The sequence below is a fragment of the Lagenorhynchus albirostris genome, chromosome 3, assembly GCF_949774975.1.
Source record: "Lagenorhynchus albirostris chromosome 3, mLagAlb1.1, whole genome shotgun sequence".
Lineage (NCBI taxonomy): Eukaryota > Metazoa > Chordata > Mammalia > Artiodactyla > Delphinidae > Lagenorhynchus > Lagenorhynchus albirostris.
In genome coordinates, this window is record NC_083097.1 from 61,948,461 (window position 1) to 61,966,357 (window position 17,897).

The window sequence follows — 17,897 nt, forward strand, 5'->3', positions numbered from 1 at the left end:
GTTGATCATAAAGTTGTAACTATGACAAGAAAGACATTTTTCAAACTAGGTATCCTTAGGTACTCCACCTACCAAAACCATTAGGGAGGAAAACACGCACATGTATAAAAATTAAAAAGGGACTAACAGAGAGAGGCAATGTGGCAGAACATTTACAGACATAAACTCTAACCAAAGGGACCTAACCCCAGCTCCACTACTTTATCAGCTGTGTGACCTTGGGCAAGTTATTCGATCTCTAAGCCTCAGTTTCCCCATGTGTGAAATGGGGATAGTAATAGAACCTACATTTACTACCACGGACATGTATCCGAGGCACAGCTCTCAGCAAATGGAAAGCTCTCAGTAATGGGAGCTTTTATCACGTGACTCTTATAACCCCTGCTCCATGGCTCACTGGGGCTTACTTAAGAACGACATTCTCTGGCAGAGTCACCTGCACAGATGACCAGAACTGGCCTCCTGTTCCCCTTGCCACTTAGGTCACAGTCTACATGTTCTGTTTATATTGACTAAGAGTTTCCTGATGACAGAGCAGTTACCCAGAAACATCTAATTGTTTAGTTCTTTGCTTTTTACTGCTTCCAAATGTCTGCGGATTGATCTATGTGGATCCCAGAAATGTAATCGTTACTTGCTCGGCTCAAGAGGCTTCTCTCTGTGTTTGTTTTTACTAGAAGTCAGTCCTCTGAACCTGCGGTTTGCAAACTTTCTTCTGAGCGTAGAACACTATTTATCAAACGGGATCTGACAAGCAACCCCAGTTCTGTATATGAAACAGATCAAAGCAGAGCTGTGCTGATTAAAAAGTAAGAGGCTGACAAGGGCCACCTTGCTCCTGTCACAACCATTACATCCAGTGAGCCCCTACAATGCCCCCAGGAACTGTCACACTCTGCAACGTGCTCAGAAAAACCCTGATCTAAACCGCTCTTGCAGCTTGGTCCTCGTGGCCCACAAACACCACATGCCCTGACCGTGAAGTCACACTGCAGAGCTCTGGCTTCTCGTGTCCCAGTTTCATCAGTGACAGCAAAGTCAGAGACCCACAAAACCACGATCCCTTGCTTACCAACTGTCCCTAACATGGCTGTGGTCTGTGCAGACACACAGGCTTATTTTCTTTGTTTTACTGACTTACCCTGAGATACATCAACCCCCAAAAGAAATGCCCTAGGACCACGGTGTTCACACGGCCGTGCCAGTCGCTGTGTATGGTGTAGGATATCGCTGTTACTGGTTTCTGGAGGAGCCGAGTTCCATTTAGAGGTTTTTGCACCCATTGGGCTATGACATATGAACCAGGGTCGATCTAATCTAACAAAACTCCAAAGAATTTTCAGTGACAGTGACATGGCCATGAGATGGAGTATAAACTCTTCACAGAGCTTGTGAACTACCAGCACAGGGTTCACATATGGGAAATGTAACAGGGATAAAAAATGAGAGAGATTCGGGGTAGGGGGTCAGAAGACTGAAGCAGCTGGAGAAAGTCGTCATTTCGGAAAGCTTGGAGACTGGGAAGCAGGCCCCTCCTCCTTTGCTTCACTGCTGCTCAGCGGAAGTGTGATGGAGATTTAGCTGTGGGAAGGCAAGAGGGAGAGGGAGACTTGTTCAGGGTGGTCCAAGGGAGACCAGCCAGGAGTGATGGGGCTGCAGCCAACCAACAAAAGGTCCCAACCAATCGTGAGGAAAGTATTTCCTTCACAGAAAAAGCCACCCCGTGTCCCAAGGGAACAGCTGGAAGACTCCCAGCCTGAGTCATTCGGAAACAGATTTTACAAAGCGCTCCAGAGTTTCCCAGGGGAACCATCTGGCCATGACGGAGGAAGAGGCTTCATGACCAACTGGGTCTTCTCCAGCTCCAGCTCCCATGATTCTTGCATCCTCTGCCTCTTCCCAACTCACTGCGGCCAGCACGGCTGTGGCCTGACTGTCACGACCCTCTAGCCCGAGCATTTTAAGGCCCGGATATAGCGATTGACGTGGCTCTGCCTGAGGCCTCCCAGCTGCAGTGCACGAGCCTGCAGCCCTGAGGTCCCCGTCCACAGCTCCTCCTGGTCTTGGAGCACTGAGAGGACGGTGGGTGTGATGTCCCAGGACCCAGTGCTGCCAGGCCCGGGCCCTCCACAGTCAGGCCTTGGCAATGGGCAGCACCCAGGCCTCGTCCACCTCCACATCTCACCAGGGCCTGCCGAAAACGGGCCCCTTCAACATCTGCTAATCAGATTTGCTCCACGGAGCCAGGAAAAATTAAACTAGCTCTATGCCGGGAATGCTGGCGAGATCATGAGACCTCACATCCCCATAGCTGGTCGGCAGGTGGAACAGATGTCTGCTGGAATCTAATATTTAAGCTGGAAGGATGAGCCCTAAGTGACACTGGTCACCTTCAGGGATAGCTGTCAGCCAGCCCTCGGGAAAATGTCAGGTGAACGGGCTCCAACTACTCCTTCAGTTCCTCTAACCTTCCGGAGGCAGTGTTAGCACGACCGCCCTGGACCACTCCGTCTGTGATTAGATGCCATTTTCCGGTGCTGCGAATCACATGCCAGACATTTTAGGTTCCTGTTAACTATTCATGTGACTCGGGTTTCTGGAAAATCCCTGTCCAGAAATTTAGTTTTAAGCTAGAAAAGCTTCATAGAAAGTATCTGATTAGATAAACCACCATATTTTTTTCAGTCTTGTTTCAAAGTTTTTGTCGGGTGCTACTGCTTATGTTAGTGTATCCATTGACTATGGCTGTGTAACAGAGCCTCAAAATTTAGTGGCTTAAAACAACAGTGACTTATGACTTCTCACAATTCCGTGTGTTGCTTGGGCTCACTCACGCACTGCTCTCAGTCAGGTCAGCTGTGCTAAAGGCCCTCGAAGGCTTCATTCACACATCTGGCAGTTAACACTGCCTGTTGATGGGGGCATCTAGGCTCTCCTCACCGGCCTCTCATCCTCCTATAGGCTAGACCAGCTTCCTCACATGCAGGTCTCAGGGCAAAGCCCCAAGAGGGCAAAAGTGAAACTGCCGGACTTTAGAGAACTGGACTCTGGAACTCACAGGATACCTGGGCTGTATTGATCACTCCAAGCAAGTCAGAAGGCCAGCCCAGATTCAAGGGGTAGGGAAACACGCTCCAGTCCTGGATGGGAAGACTTTAAATCTACTTTATATCTACCACATGTCAGCATCTCCCCCACTGTGTCAGAGTGACATGAGTTCTGGGAGACGGCTTGCAGGTGCTTTCAGATGAAAGGGATCCCAGGACAAATGCCGTATCCTATATGCCACCCCGGAAAAGCCACTGTACTCACTAGCATGTAAAGTCTCTGAGAAGTACCACAATGAAAATAAATCCTGTTTAACTTCGTTTCATGATGAACAAATATGTTTACAGAAGCCAAGGAACTTTTAACACCATTTTGGAAAGTGTGGCCATGAATCCTGGATTTGGAGAACAATTCTAGCTTAGCATACTTTTGTCTTTTGGAACATCCCAGAAATGTCATATGTGTGCAAAGTACTCTCTAATGTGTGAGACTGGTACATACTCCCAGAAGTCCTGCGTTGAGGTCATAAAACTAAAGATCACCACGGTTATCTCTCAGGTAATTAGACGTGGAGAAACTTCTGCTCAAAATCATCTTGCTTAGCCCTAAAAAATTTTCCTCAAAGTTGATACACAAAGGTTTGGAGTCTTCATCTTCAGATATAATATTTTTGAGCATTGACAACAGCCCTGATTCTTACAGAATGGATGTTAGGGTTCACTCAAACCTTCACAAGCCTAAAATTCAGTGAAAATAGCATAACCAATATTCTTCCACAAGGGGCTGACGAACCACTCAAGAACTACTTTAATACTTATCTATTGGCCACGGATCTGTACCCTCCCATACAATTTTCTGCTCATGCAGAAAGAAAAGAGCTCATCCATCCTCAAAACCAGGTTCTCCACTGGAAGCTTTTGATGGCTATGATATGGAAACAATAAATCTAACACTCTGGTCATTAGACTATGATGGTCTCAATAGTGGGTGAAGATTCACGTGGGCAAGGCCAGGTCACATCAAGATTTAGGGCTGTTAGGGTGACAGCACTTATCAGACTGGAAACGACAAGAGCAATCTCCCCAAATTCAAGGACCAGACCCCCATACCAGTCCCTGCACTTGGAGAAGAGCACCAGTGCACAGCAAAGGCACACTGCAAACTGGATGCTAAATACAAAACTGAACGTAGATCCCATTTACTTTTGTTTTTTCCCTCGTGCTGGGGAGAGTGACTGACAAGGGGTAGAGAGAAGGATTCATGCGTCTGGCTGCTGGATCTGTTTCTTAGACTTGATTATTCTTACATTCACTCACTAAAGGACAGTGATTCATCCAAAGATACAGAGCAGCCAGGGGCCAATTTACTAAATCAGACTCAAGACGTCCTCACATTTCTTTCTTTGGCATCAACTACTTTTTTTTTTTTTTTTTTTTTTTTGCGGTACACGGGCCTCTCACTGTTGTGGCCTCTCCCGTTGCGGAGCACAGGCTCCGGACACGCAGGCTCAGCGGCCATGGCTCACGGGGCCCAGCCGCTCTGCGGCATGTGGGATCTTCCCAGACCGGGGCACGAACCCATGTCCCCTGCATTGGCAGGCGGACTCTCAACCACTGCGCCACCAGGGAAGCCCGGCACCACCTACTTTTAAGTCTTCATCTTATGTTATGAAATCATTAGGGAAGCATCTCCTGGAAGCCTGAATGCAGTTTCAAAGGATGGAATGAAAGTGAATCTACAGAGGAATGGAGAATTCCATGGGGAAAAACACTCCATAAATGATAAAAGAGGAAGTAACTAATGCTATATACTGTTAAACATAGCTAGATATTTAGAACACAGAACACTTGGGGCTTGATGGACTGATAGGAAATACATGGCAAAGAGAGGATAAATAATATACTTTATGCATAATATTCACCACCTGTATGAAGCATGTCACCTTCCCTTTAACAAGGCATCCACAGGCTATACAGGGATCACTAACCAGCCACTTAGCGCAAAATGTAGGTTTCACTGCCAAAAGGCTGCATTGATGGGACTCCGAACCTCACACAAGTTCTATAAGCGCCATTCATCATCCCGCACCTAAGCTGTTTGTTTCTATGACAGCAGGATGTTTGATGGGAACGTGGACATGAGCCAATAGAAATGGTGTGGCTGTAAGTGGTTAATACCTGTTGACAATGGTGCAGGGGAGATGGCACAGGCAGGGGCGAGGCTCTCAGGACTCTCACAGGCTGACTTCTGCCTGCCGGCACAATCTCACTCACACCAACCACTCCCCGCTGCCTGACCACGCTCTGCACTTTCAGGCCCCTTGCCTTTGCTCTCACTGGTCCCCGCCTGGACTGCCATTTTCCTCCTTTATCCCTGAGTGAAACCCAGTCATCTTTAAGGCCCAAGTCAAATGTCACAGCTCTGGGATGCCTCCCCAAACAGCAGATTTAACTGCTCCTTCCTCTGTCTCCAATATAATCAGTTTATCACAGTGGCAGCTACTTCTCTGCTTGTCTCATGGCTGCACTGGGGACTCTTTTAGGGCAGGAACACTCTCCTGTTGTTCCGCCATCATGAAACAGGTCTAAGTAATTAGATAGCTGATAGCATCAAGATCTTATCCCCTTGTCCCCGAGATGACACCAACAGAACAGACAACAGGATATTAGGATATATTTTCCATGTTAAGATGTATCATCAAGACTGTTGCATAACAGAAAGAAGAGACACACACGTAGCAGAGGATTCTTTTTAAGGTCCACTAGCAGCACTGGATTCCACCTTTTTTTCCTTCCCCAGGAATTTCCCCAAGTAATGAAGGTGGCCCTGTTCACACTTGGCTGGCCACAGATTTCCGCCAGATTTTTGTTTTCTTCCAGATCTGAGTGCATGGAAAAAATATCGTAATTTCCTTGTGGGCCTAGCTATAATTCTGTAGGCTGATTAGCACTGAAGAGACTGCGACCCTACAAGGAGCTGGGACGATCCAGCTGTTCCATTTGTTACTGTAATGGCTTATCAGCCTTTGTGACTGAGGCAGGATGTGTCCTTTTAGGAACAACATCTAGACACCTCTCGGAGATTCCCTCTACATCTTCCCTTCCCCGTTTCAGGCTCAATGGCCAATTCTCAGTATCTATTAAATGCACTCCGACATCTATCAGGCACTGATACGACTCAAGTACATTCTACTAACAGTTTCTACATGTGCTTTGTTTCTGACCGCCTGAGGTGTCTCTCTCTCAAGTGACTTCGTCTGTCAATGTTAAGAATGTTAAAGCAGTGCACTCAGCAGGCACTGTTGGTGCCCCAGTCGTACTGCCCTCAGCCCCCTCTCCTGAACATGTGTACAGCAAGCACCCAGGACCTCCACCTGAGGGCTCTCTTTTTGGCCCCAGCAAGAAACAGACCTTAGCGCTGGTCTGAGGAGCACCCATCAATGACGAATATGAGTTGGAGGAGACATATCCCAGCTTGCTGGCCCCTCAGATGGGATGATTCTGAAGAATGTTTCCTAGAATTCACCAGGGATTGAGCATCCCTTTACTGGCTTTCTTCTCCTCCCTAATTCACATGCCTATTCCCCTAACAGTGCTTTCCAGGATAACCTCCCAGGTAGCCTACTTGTGCTTGAATCTTGGTCACAGGATCTGTACTGGGGGAACCCCATCTAAGAAAGGTACAATGATGAAGCAACTTGATACCGATAAGGGAAGGCAGAACCCTGGGACATCCCATATTCAGGTGTAGTCAGTATTCATAGTAAACAAAATATGTCATGGTATATTTGTGCTGAAGAACCTTTTCATGTCTTGGTCATAAGGAGACTGAGAGCCTCAAGAAGCGAATGGAGCTGTCTTAAATCTCTGGGAATTAGTGCATTATATGTGTTCTAAAGATTGGATTTCAGTGGCTGTTTCCAGCTTCCATGGTATTAAATTTCCTTTTATTCTTCCCAGCACCATATTTCCAATAAGCCCTGAAAAAAAATGTAACCCTGGGGAAGGATATTTTGCTATCTTAATAAAGTCTTTCAATCCTTAGGAAACAATTCACCATATTTTCATTCTCCAAAATATTAATTTTACTCCATTAAAGAATCTTATGAAAATAATTGTATTTCTTGCCTGATTCCATGGGAGGTGAAGTTGAAAAACTAGCTAATAAAGGATAATTCCAACATTACAGAAAAACAACACATACGGAATATGGAAAGAATTAAGACCCAAAGGAAAAATGTCAAGTCCTCAAATCAAAAACACTTTAAATAGAGAGTAATGCCCAGGGCCTCTCACTTGACTAATATGTGTTAGAGGTTATTCAAGGTGCACTTTGCTTTAAGCCAAGCAAGCAGGTTAAGAATTCAGGTTTCTATGAAAGATAAATTAATGGATGAGGATTTACTTCACACATAGAATTAATACATATTCCATTACAATACCATGCTCTGAAAAACATCAATTTTCCTTTAGAGAAACCTGATTTACTTATTTTTAAAGACTGTCTCTAATTGGGAAAGTGATAATCATTCATTCAGGGAGTGAAGCCTGAACTAGGGCAGGAGGAAGAGGGATGCGGATGAAGGATGTGAAGGAGGTAGAAACGACAGAGCTTCATATAACCCATGGAATGTTGCCAATGAGGGAAAAGCAGAGCCTCAAGATGCTACTCGGGTGTCGAGTAGCATGGAGGATGAAGTAGAGGTCTTTTTACCAGGAGATAGAATCCAGGCCACAGGGCCAGTCAGGGGAAGGGAACAGGTTCATTTGAGGGCACACTGCATTAGATGTGCCAGTGGGACACCAGGGGGAGACCCCCAACAGGCAGAAGCCTACATGGGTCTGCAGACTGGAGAAGAGGTTTGGTCTGGGGAGGTCTGGCCTGTGGGCAGCAACTGAAGGCACGGAGTACGGTAGAGAACTTGGAGAATGCAAGGAGATGCAGGAGAGATGGGGTCAAGGACTGCCTGGAAACTATCTTAAGGGGTAGGCAAGAAAAGTAATCCAAGCAGCCTGAGAAGAAACATGAGCAGAAAAGAAGCAGGTAAGGGGCTTCCCTGGTGGTGCAGCGGTTGAGAGTCCGCCTGCCGATGCAGGGGATACGGGTTCGTGCCCCGGTCCGGGAGGATCCCACATGCCGCAGAGCGGCTGGGCCCGTGAGCCATGGCCGCTGAGCCTGCGCGTCCGGAGCCTGTGCTCCGCAACGGGAGAGGCCACAACAGTGAGAGGCCCGCGTACCGCAAAAAAAAAAAAAAAAAAAAGAAGCAGGTAAGAATCACTTCAAGGGGTCAATGAACACTTCATTATGAGCCAACACGCTGTGTTTTTATTATTCCTCTGTCAACAGGCATTATACCACGTCTGCCTGGACAGGGCAGGATGCAGGGTGATGACGGGGTACCCACAAGGTCTGGGTGAGGGAGGACGGGTGCTCACTGGGTAGACTTGACTTTCCAGATGCTGACTGTCACAACCAACAAGCCACATCACAACCTCCGAGTGTGTTCTCTTTGACACTTCCACGCCTGATTTCCCCTCAAATACAGGCCAATTTGGCATGCAATTAACTATCAGTGAGAAGACACCATGCTCAAAGTTATGCATTCCAACACATCCTTCTAGGAAAATGGAAAATCATCAATGTCACCATTATCATAAATGACAATTTGACCAGAAAAGGACATAAACAATCACAAAAGAGAGAAAACAAATGACTCTTCTATTTATGAAAAATATTCAACTTCATTAGTAATAAAAACAGTAAAATTTAAAATGAGGTGCCATTCTCATATCCCGAACTGGCAAAGATGAAAGACCTGATCATCTTCAGGGTGCGACAACACAAGTGCTCTCGTACTGCCAATGACAGCCCAACGTTCCTGGATAGACTTTTAAAACTGAATCAATATCTATAAAAGCATATTCAAAGTTTATATTTAATGGTTTAAAAAAAATCAGAAAACAACTCAAATGTCAAAAATAAAATGTTAAAATGATTTAAATATATACCATAAGACAATATTCAACCACTGAAATTTTTTTTAAACAAGAAACTTTTTATGATACGGGGAAATGCTTATAATATTTTATTTATTTATTTTTTGCGGTACACGGGCCTCTCACTGTTGTGGCCTCTCCCATTGCGGAGCACACAGGCTCTGGACGTGCAGGCTCAGCAGCCATGGCTCACGGGCCCAGCCGCTCCGCGGCATGTGGGATCCTCCCGGACCGGGGCACGAACCCGTGTCCCCTGCATCGGGAGGCGGACTCTCGACCACTGCGCCACCAGGGAAACCCAATGCTTATAATATTAAACAAAAAAGTAACTGAACATAAAGTCACATACAGAATAAGTGCTCAATTATGTGAAGAAAAGAATGTACAAAAAGAAAACCTTGTCATGAGATTGGCAGTGGTGACCCCTAAAGGAACTGATTATTTTTTTCCCTTCCTGCTTATACTTTTTTGTATGAACATGGATTATTTTGATAATCGGGAGAAAAACACATACAAACGTCTTCTGGCAATTCTAGTCCAGCCACAAGAGTAAGTACATAAGGACTACTGCTTGGCTTCAAGAGTATACAGTGCTCAAGGGCACAAGAAAGACTGAGGTGTGACCTTTGAGCAGGTAAAAAAAAAAAAAACACCCATCTTTAAGATGTGCAGATGACATAAATATACAAGCATAAAACATAGACTAAATAAAAATGTAATTCCTGAGTTTTTGCCCAAGTGACTTTCTCTGTAACTACCCTCGTACCAAAATGCCTGAGTTTCTAGAAGGGCAGACTTAAATATACTTGATGTGAGGTGTAAATGGTCAATAAACTGGTTACTCTGACCTTGAACAATGAGTCCATGACAGCAGCTGACCACCACCCTAGTCTGAATGTGCCTTTCCAATCCATAGTCATTCCATGAACAGCAGGAGAAAAATAGATTGAACTTTAACTGAATCAGGAATGCAGTTTGAGAAAGAAGGAAGAAGAGAGAAATGAGGCAGTGAGGCAATAAGAGAGAACCCAGCTCCTACAGACCAGTCACACGAGATTTCTAAAGTGGATTTGCAGTCATATTTGTCTGCATTAGCTGTGAGTTAATGACAGGAAGTGTCCATTTCCTAACACAACTTGGCTGTGTATATAGAATAATTTGGATCAAAGTCAGGTACATTTCCAAGTCCATCTGAGCTTGCCAATTAGCTTTAAGAGTTTTTCACAGGCTGTTCTAGGCTGGTAACATAAGGCACAGAGATTGGGGGCCAGTCCCACCTTTACAGGTTGCCTGGCACCCCAACCCTATAATACCTGGTAAATGGCTGCCCCGTGGCTCAGGGGATGCTGGTATCTGGAAGGAGAGGACCGCTGTATGACTAGTGGTCTCCCCACAGGGTGAGAGCACAAGAGGGAAAAGATTACGAACACTTTATTTTAGTTATTGAATTAATCTAAAAGGAAGTGTAGATTAAATCAATATTTAATTCAGAAGCAGTCAGTTTCTGTTACAAAGCCATGATGACATTTCAAAGAGTAGAGAGGGTGTTTATGGGGGCAGGATCTTGGAACTTCAGAGCTATATTACAGCCTTCTTTGGTTATAAGCATGGATTGCTGTGGTTTGACATGGCAGATGATTAAAAAAAAAAAAAGAATACCAAATAAAAATGTATGCAGCTACTATTTACCTATATTAACAAGCTTCATGTAAAAGCATAAATATATTTTATGGTGATAATGAGGGAGACACCTCTACACTATCCCAGTGTATATTCATTCACCTGAGGTCAGTTCACCCCATTCCTTTCAAGGAACAATTTAAAGAGTGGACCATTAAAGTAGAAAAGCTTTCTACATAAGGATTACGGCATTTCTCCATGTATATGGGACGGACAAGAGAGGTACCAGCTGGAACCAAATCAACTTGCTGGAGGGTTTGCAAATAGCGTTTTTCATAGACTTAGGCATCTGATCACAACAAAACTATGTCTACTGATGTGAGATCCCGAAGGTCCTTGTGGACCAACTGCATCAGATGGAGAACCAGAATTCCCTGTGGAATTATCCGTCAAAGAACCAGAATTCATAGGAAGATGGCTACATCAGCATTGAGAAGAGTTCCTTTCCAGGTAGGGGATCATGGATTCTTCTTTGTAACCCCAGGCTTCACCTCCTCTCCCCAAAGCAGATGAACTTCTACTTCTCAAAAGAACTGAGGCCACCACGTGGGAATTCCCTTAACATCTACTCCTTGTACTTTAATCTTACCCTATTGCAACCCTCCCTCCCTCTGCCACAGAGCTGCCCCAGCCCCTGCCCAAAGCAACCTCACAGGCACCTTTCCCCCTTCCCCCGGGACTGCACTTCATCAGTTAGCTGCAGCCCTGCCCATCCTCTCCTCCCCAGCCCTCGTCGTTTCTTGCCACTGACACCTTCCTACCTGGGCTCCTGGCCTCTGGTCAATCTGTCACTCGTGGTGCCTTCTTAATGTTCAACTTCAACTCTCTGCTTAAAAGAACCTTCTTTGCTTCCCAAATTATAAATGGGTTATATTCAGATGGTTACTAGATTTATCATGGTGATCAATTCATAATGTATTTAAAAGTCAATTCCCTATGTTGTTTACTTGAAACTAACATGATACTGTATGTCAACTTTTTTTCAGTTAAAAAAAACAAAGTGGGTGAATCTAATAATTTGATTCTCACCAGCGGTATCTGAGAGTTCATGCTGTTTCACATTCTTGTCAGGATTTGCCATTATCAGACTTAACCTTTTGCTTATCAAGTGGAGGTGAGGGTGTATCTTGTGGGGGGTTTGTAATCACATTACTCAAGAGGTTGAGCAACTTTTCATTTTACTGGTTCCTTGCGGTTCCTCTTTATGAAGTGCTTGTTCAAGTATTTCGCCACCCTTCTCCACTCCTGGATTTTTGCTTCAGTTGGTTGCCTATCCTCTGTATTGATTCACAGGCATTCTTTACATATTCTCCTTTGTGAATTTATAAGTGTTTTAAATATTTTATCTTTTCACTCTCTATATAGCCTTTTGATAAAGTTCATAATTTTAATGTAGCCAAAGTTATCAATTGTTTCCTATATGACATGCTCTTTGTTTCTTAAGAAATTATTTCTGACCTCATGTTAATAAAGATATTTTTAAATATCAAAAAAATAAACAAACAGGTCATACTCCCAAAAGTCCTTTATAAATTGGAAGTTATACTTAAGCCCACATTCACGCCTCCATTTGCCCAACATTTACTGAGCACGTAACACGTGTCAGGCACTGTGTTGGGCAGCCTATAATGTACCTGAAGTAGAGTTCTCTTCAGAGAATGTTACAGAACCAGCTCTATAGTCTAAGCATCATTTATCCTCCATCCATTCAGCTGATATTCACTCAGCACCTACCATGCATCAGACACTGTATTGGGCACAGAGGGTATAATAAAAGACTCAGACCAGCCCTCAGGAGGTTTACAGTCTACCAAGGGAAGCCACTTTTCATAGAAAGGGAATGCCCCTGCTGGGAAGAATGCTCAGGGCTCTCCTTCAGACAGGCACAGTGTCTACAGCCAGACTTCTGACCAGAAAAAAGACAACCTATCAACATGCAAGTAACAGAAACAGAAAAAGAACTGCACTCAGTTTAAGTCTTTAATGCATTTAATTACTTTGATTTGCTTTTGCTAAATCTTGTAAACCACTGCCTACTTATATTTTATTTTATCATTTTCTATTCAGAGAATGTACATTTCATCCAATTTACCCTCAGTAAAAGGAGAAGGCTATAATATCCTCTCTTACTAAGTGCTTCTCCTCTACTATTAACTGCTTTCAGGCTGCTGGTGGAAATGAATTCTATACTCTAATACTGTAATTTAAAAACAGTGAATTTCAGATTCTTCATGAAATTTGATAATGGTTTCTATCTAATATATAAATATCAAATCCTGTTTAATTCCTAGATAAAGTTTACAGTACTGGAAAGTAAACTCTCTCATTCACCTGCTCAGTATGGAAAAGTATGAGGACGGCAAGGTATTTGCCATGTTTCTTACAGAAAGGGGTGCGGGTGTCACAGATAAAGTACTTACAATGGAAAAATTTTGACAAGGAAAGTGACTGGTGTTTGTTGGCACCAATTACACAGGAACACAATCAGAGAAGTTAGGAAACCTCAGTACCATCACTTTGTGACACAGCCAGGACTCAAACCCAGACCAAGATGATTCTGAATCTAACACTCTTCCCCCCACCACTTAAAATACACTTAAGTGTCACCCAGGGCATAAATGTGAAACAGAATACCGATGACTTTCATTGTATTATCTTCTCACGTTTCATACACACACCGGTTACAACTAAACATCAAGCCAGCAATTATTCCCTTAGGAATGTATCTCTGTATTTCTGGTACTACAGTAAGAAGGGAGTGCTACTTGCTATAGGTGATTAAAAGTCATTTTCTCCTGGATGACAGTTCCTAAACCGATCTCCTGGGCATGGCAAAATGTGACCCGGGGAACAAGGTATCTGCATCAAATTTCAGAGCCAACAATCATCAAGGAAGCAGAATATTTAGCTGAAAAACAGTGTGTGGGTTCATATCCTGGTGGATGGTGGTGAGTGCCTGCCTTCGTACATTTCGTAAGAAGGCTGAGGGGAAAGACTACAGCCAAGATGTCTAAATGGAGCCTCAGGCTGTACCACGTGAGGTTCAGGTAACACATCTGCTATGTGCTTTTTCTTTCCAATTTTAAGCATTTAAAAAAATTCCTCTAAACTTGTTAATTGGTAAACTGAAACAGAAAACTTAAAAGAAAAAAACCACTTTCATAATCTGCAGTCTATTGGAAAAACTTGTACTTCACTTAATAAATCAGAAATTATCCGATTCTTTCAAGGATCGTCTAGAGCAGCACCGTCCAATAGAATTTTGTGAGCCATGTACATTATTTTAAAATTTTAGGAGCAACATTAAAAAAGCAAAAAGAAATTAATTGTAATAATGTATTTAACGCAAAATATTCAAAATATCATTTTCACACAGAATCAATATAAAAAGTATTAAAATATTGACATAATTTTTTCTCACAGTAACACTTCAAAATCTGTTGTGTATCTTGCACTTACAGCACATCTCAACTCAGGCACTAAATTTTCATCAGAAATACTTGATCTGATTTAAACTTTAAAAAATTTACAGTTGAAAAGTAGATGCCCAAGTTGTCCCACACATATGTAAAAGTTTTCCAATAACTGAATTAATTATTAGTTCTAAATTTTAAATGAACTAAAATTAAATAAAATTAAAAATTCAGTGCCTCTGTCATACTAGCCATATTTCAAATACTCAATGGCCATATGTGGCCACCATATTGGACAATGCAGGTCTAGAGCTTTCACTTTGCAAATCTCGTCAATTCTGGTAAGGATTCTTCCAGATGGGGAAAGATCTGTTTACTCATGAAGAAAATCCAGGAAGACTAACTCCCAATGCTCTGCCCTTCTGAATGAGTGAGTCCCACATGGCAGCATATGATCACTCTTAAGTTTATTCAGGACAAAGATGACCTTCCCTGGTCTAAACTATCATAACACGATAGAAAAGTCAGCACAGTAAGCCGAGGTTCAAACTGAAGAGATTTTAAAACCACGGATATTCTTTTGAGTCAGATTTTCTGTCTCCCTTCTAAAAGTATTCTGGCAAATTTACTGGCATATTTCTTGAGATTCACCAGGTACTAGTTCCATATGCCCCACTCTACACAGAGTACACCATTTAATCTCACAGCAATCCTGTGAGATAGGGTGAGAGCCAGAGAGGGTGTTAATAATTTGTTCAAGGTCATACACCTAATTATAAGGTGCAGAGCTAGGATTCAAGCCCAGAAAGTCAGATTAAAAAGAAAAAATAAGGGCTTCCCTGGTGGCGCAGTGGTTGAGAGTCCCCCTGCCGATGCAAGGGACACGGGTTCGTGCCCCGGTCCGGGAAGATCCCACATGCCGCGGAGCGGCTGGGCCCGTGAGCCATGGCCGCTGAGTCTGCGCGTCCGGAGCCTGTGCTCCGCAGCGGGAGAGGCCACAGCGGTGAGAGGCCCGCGTACCACAAAAAAAAAAAGAAGAAAGAAAAAAAAGCCTGCCATAGAAGCCCTCTGATTCTAACCACACACCCTAAGTTCCTACTTTTCAAAGGCTCCTCACAATTCTCATGGAGTAGGTGAGGCAGAACAGAGCAGGAATCGCCTTGTACTTTACCAGGGAGACACAGGAGCTACCCAGCAGAGCAGTCACTCCACCTCGTGTCCAATGCCTTTTCTAAGATGCCTGGGGTCAAGAGCCAGGCAGGGGGTACCTGTCGTCTACTATGTACCACGCATGCTGCCATCATGCCTTGTTCACTCTTCCAAACCACTCTGGAAGGAAGTAGTATCCACATATAAAGAGATGAGAGTTCCATCAGGTAAGGAAGGCTGCCTTCAGTCACACAGCCAGCTTGCACCACAGCTGGAATTCCAACCCAGGTCTGCGTCCGGCCGAGGTGGAGCCTCGGCCTAGGGCCTCCTGATGATAAGACTCTCCCCAAACCGCAGTGACTCTCTCTGCTCAAGAGAAACCTTCTACCAAGTTGATATAACATGAGCGACCATATACAGCAGAAGGTAGGATCAGATTTCTTCATAATTTAGATGCTGTTAATCAGAGTGGCTGTTCTTATGTCTTCTGATTTGGTAAAGTATTATTGTATTTACCTGGGAAGAATTCACAATTCAAAAAACAAAAACCAAAAGAGATACAGAGCAGGTTGGTTTTATCTGGTTAAATCTTCAGAGACAGGGATTTCAAGGGCAAACACGACTTAGCTGCTGAAGGCACTGGCAGATGGAATTGGCTTTTCCCCAGAGCTGGATTAAACAGGCCAGCCTGGAACTGATCCAGGGTGACAACTCACAAAGGGGGACTAAATCATCATTGGAATACACTGGGAACGTGGAGCCACTTAACTCGGGGGTGCACTCGACTCATTACATAACAGGCAAAATGGCAATCAGACCTGTTTTCACTCGAGCAGACAGTGCCTCTGCGTGGAAAGAAACACCCCTCACCAGCACAAGCCTGTCTCGGTTGAGAATATTCCCCTCATAGAACTGTATGAGCAAAAGCAGGCCTCACCAGCAACCCCAATTATCACCTGGCTGGCAGGTCTCTGGAATTCTGGATCTGAACAGCGCACGGCAGATTGTTATTATTCGCCAAATTTTAAACAGGTTTATGAACACCTGGCTCAGAAAATCACAAGTAATAAATCCTTTATTTTCAATGTTCAGGGAAAGGTATGTATTTTTTATTAATAGTCTTTATTAATAGACAATCAGTTTCTCCCACCCCCACTATATAAACATGGAGCAGATATTTAAAGATGATCAGTTGGATAAAGTGCCAACAGGATACCCACCTGTCTTGGGTCAGCCTCGGCTTTCCCATGAGCAGGAACTTTGCTCAAATAATTTCATAACTCATAAGTGCTTACAGTTCCCATTTAAAAAAACAAAAACCAAGCCAAGCTTCCTCACCTAACCCAACCAGCAGTTGTTAGGACAATTTAAAAACATTTGAAAAATCAATAGTTCAATTCACGACATAAGAGCAATTTTTCCTTCCCCAGAATCCGTAAACAAGATCACCTTTCCACAAATGAGGTGGTATCTGTGAAAATACTCTTCAAATCCCCTGCACGTGGCAGACCCTCCTGGACAGGGTGTCGGTCAGTCCCAAGTACATACCATGCACTGGTTCCCTTGGCCTGAGCCCCACCCTCAAGTTCATGACAAGAGCAAGGCCCCTACGGGACCAGGTTGGACAGGCCTCTCCCTCTTGAGAAGCAGAGCTGGATCAAAGTCTTTGGGGACAGTTACTTAACTTTCCACTTTGATTTCCTTGAATGCATACTGTAGGAGGTTACTCAGCCCCTATTTGTTACTAATATTCTCCCAAAGTGACCTTTATAAATTCAAATCTATAGAGTTAATCATAAATCACCTATTAGTCAACTGTTTTCAATTTTTATTTAGGCAATTCCTCTACCCATGCTGTCATCAAAAACTAAAATTGGGCCATCTCTACTTCCCCTTTCAGAGAGAAATGATAACAAAGGGTGAATGATCCCCAGAGAAGCTCAAAAGGAAAGACAACTTAAAGCCAGCTGTACCCATTATAAAGAGGTCTTAAACTTGTTTGTAAATGGTGACAGAACAAACCATGTCAGAACTGAAGGTATGGAATTTACAGCATTAAACTTAGTATCATTAGTGAAACTTTACAGGGTCCTTTACAACATTTGTGTACGTTCATCAAAGTGGTATTTCTAGCCAAAAACAAAAACAAAAAAACTAGGGTTTATCATTCAGGGCCCCAAAGTTTGGAACACTGCATCTCTTTCAAGAAGTAAGTTGCCACCCACCTCGAAAGGGTTTCCAAAGAATCACTGGTAGTAAGGGTATCTGATTTCATTGACTCACCTATTATATCTGCAGGAATGCTGGGAAGTCTCAATGAACAACTTCAGAAAAATGCCACCTGGAGAAACAAATTGAACAAAACATTACTTTTTTTTTTTCTTTTAAACACACAAGGAAGGCTTACCATACAATTTTATGTCTCATTAAAATATGTGGTGTTTCAGGCTTCCCTGGTGGCGCAGTGGTTGAGAGTCCGCCTGCCGATGCCAGGGACGCGGGTTCGTGCCCCGGTCAGGGAGGATCCCACATGCCGCGGAGCGGCTGGGCCCATGAGCCATGGCCGCTCAGGCTGCGCGTCCGGAGCCTGTGTTCCATAGCGGGAGAGGCT

At 43.9% G+C, this 17,897-nt stretch overlaps 1 protein-coding gene across 8 annotated transcripts in view; it reads right to left on the bottom strand.

Moving 5' to 3' along the window:
* The window catches only part of LHFPL2 (LHFPL tetraspan subfamily member 2), a 183,754-nt gene that overhangs the window by 66,376 nt on the left and 99,481 nt on the right, over positions 1–17,897 (bottom strand). For all 8 annotated transcript variants that reach the window (XR_009539509.1, XR_009539508.1, XR_009539507.1 and 5 more), the window contains one exon: positions 17,570–17,627. The gene's annotated coding sequence lies outside the window, so the exon portion shown is untranslated. The remainder of the gene's footprint in view (positions 1–17,569; positions 17,628–17,897) is intronic.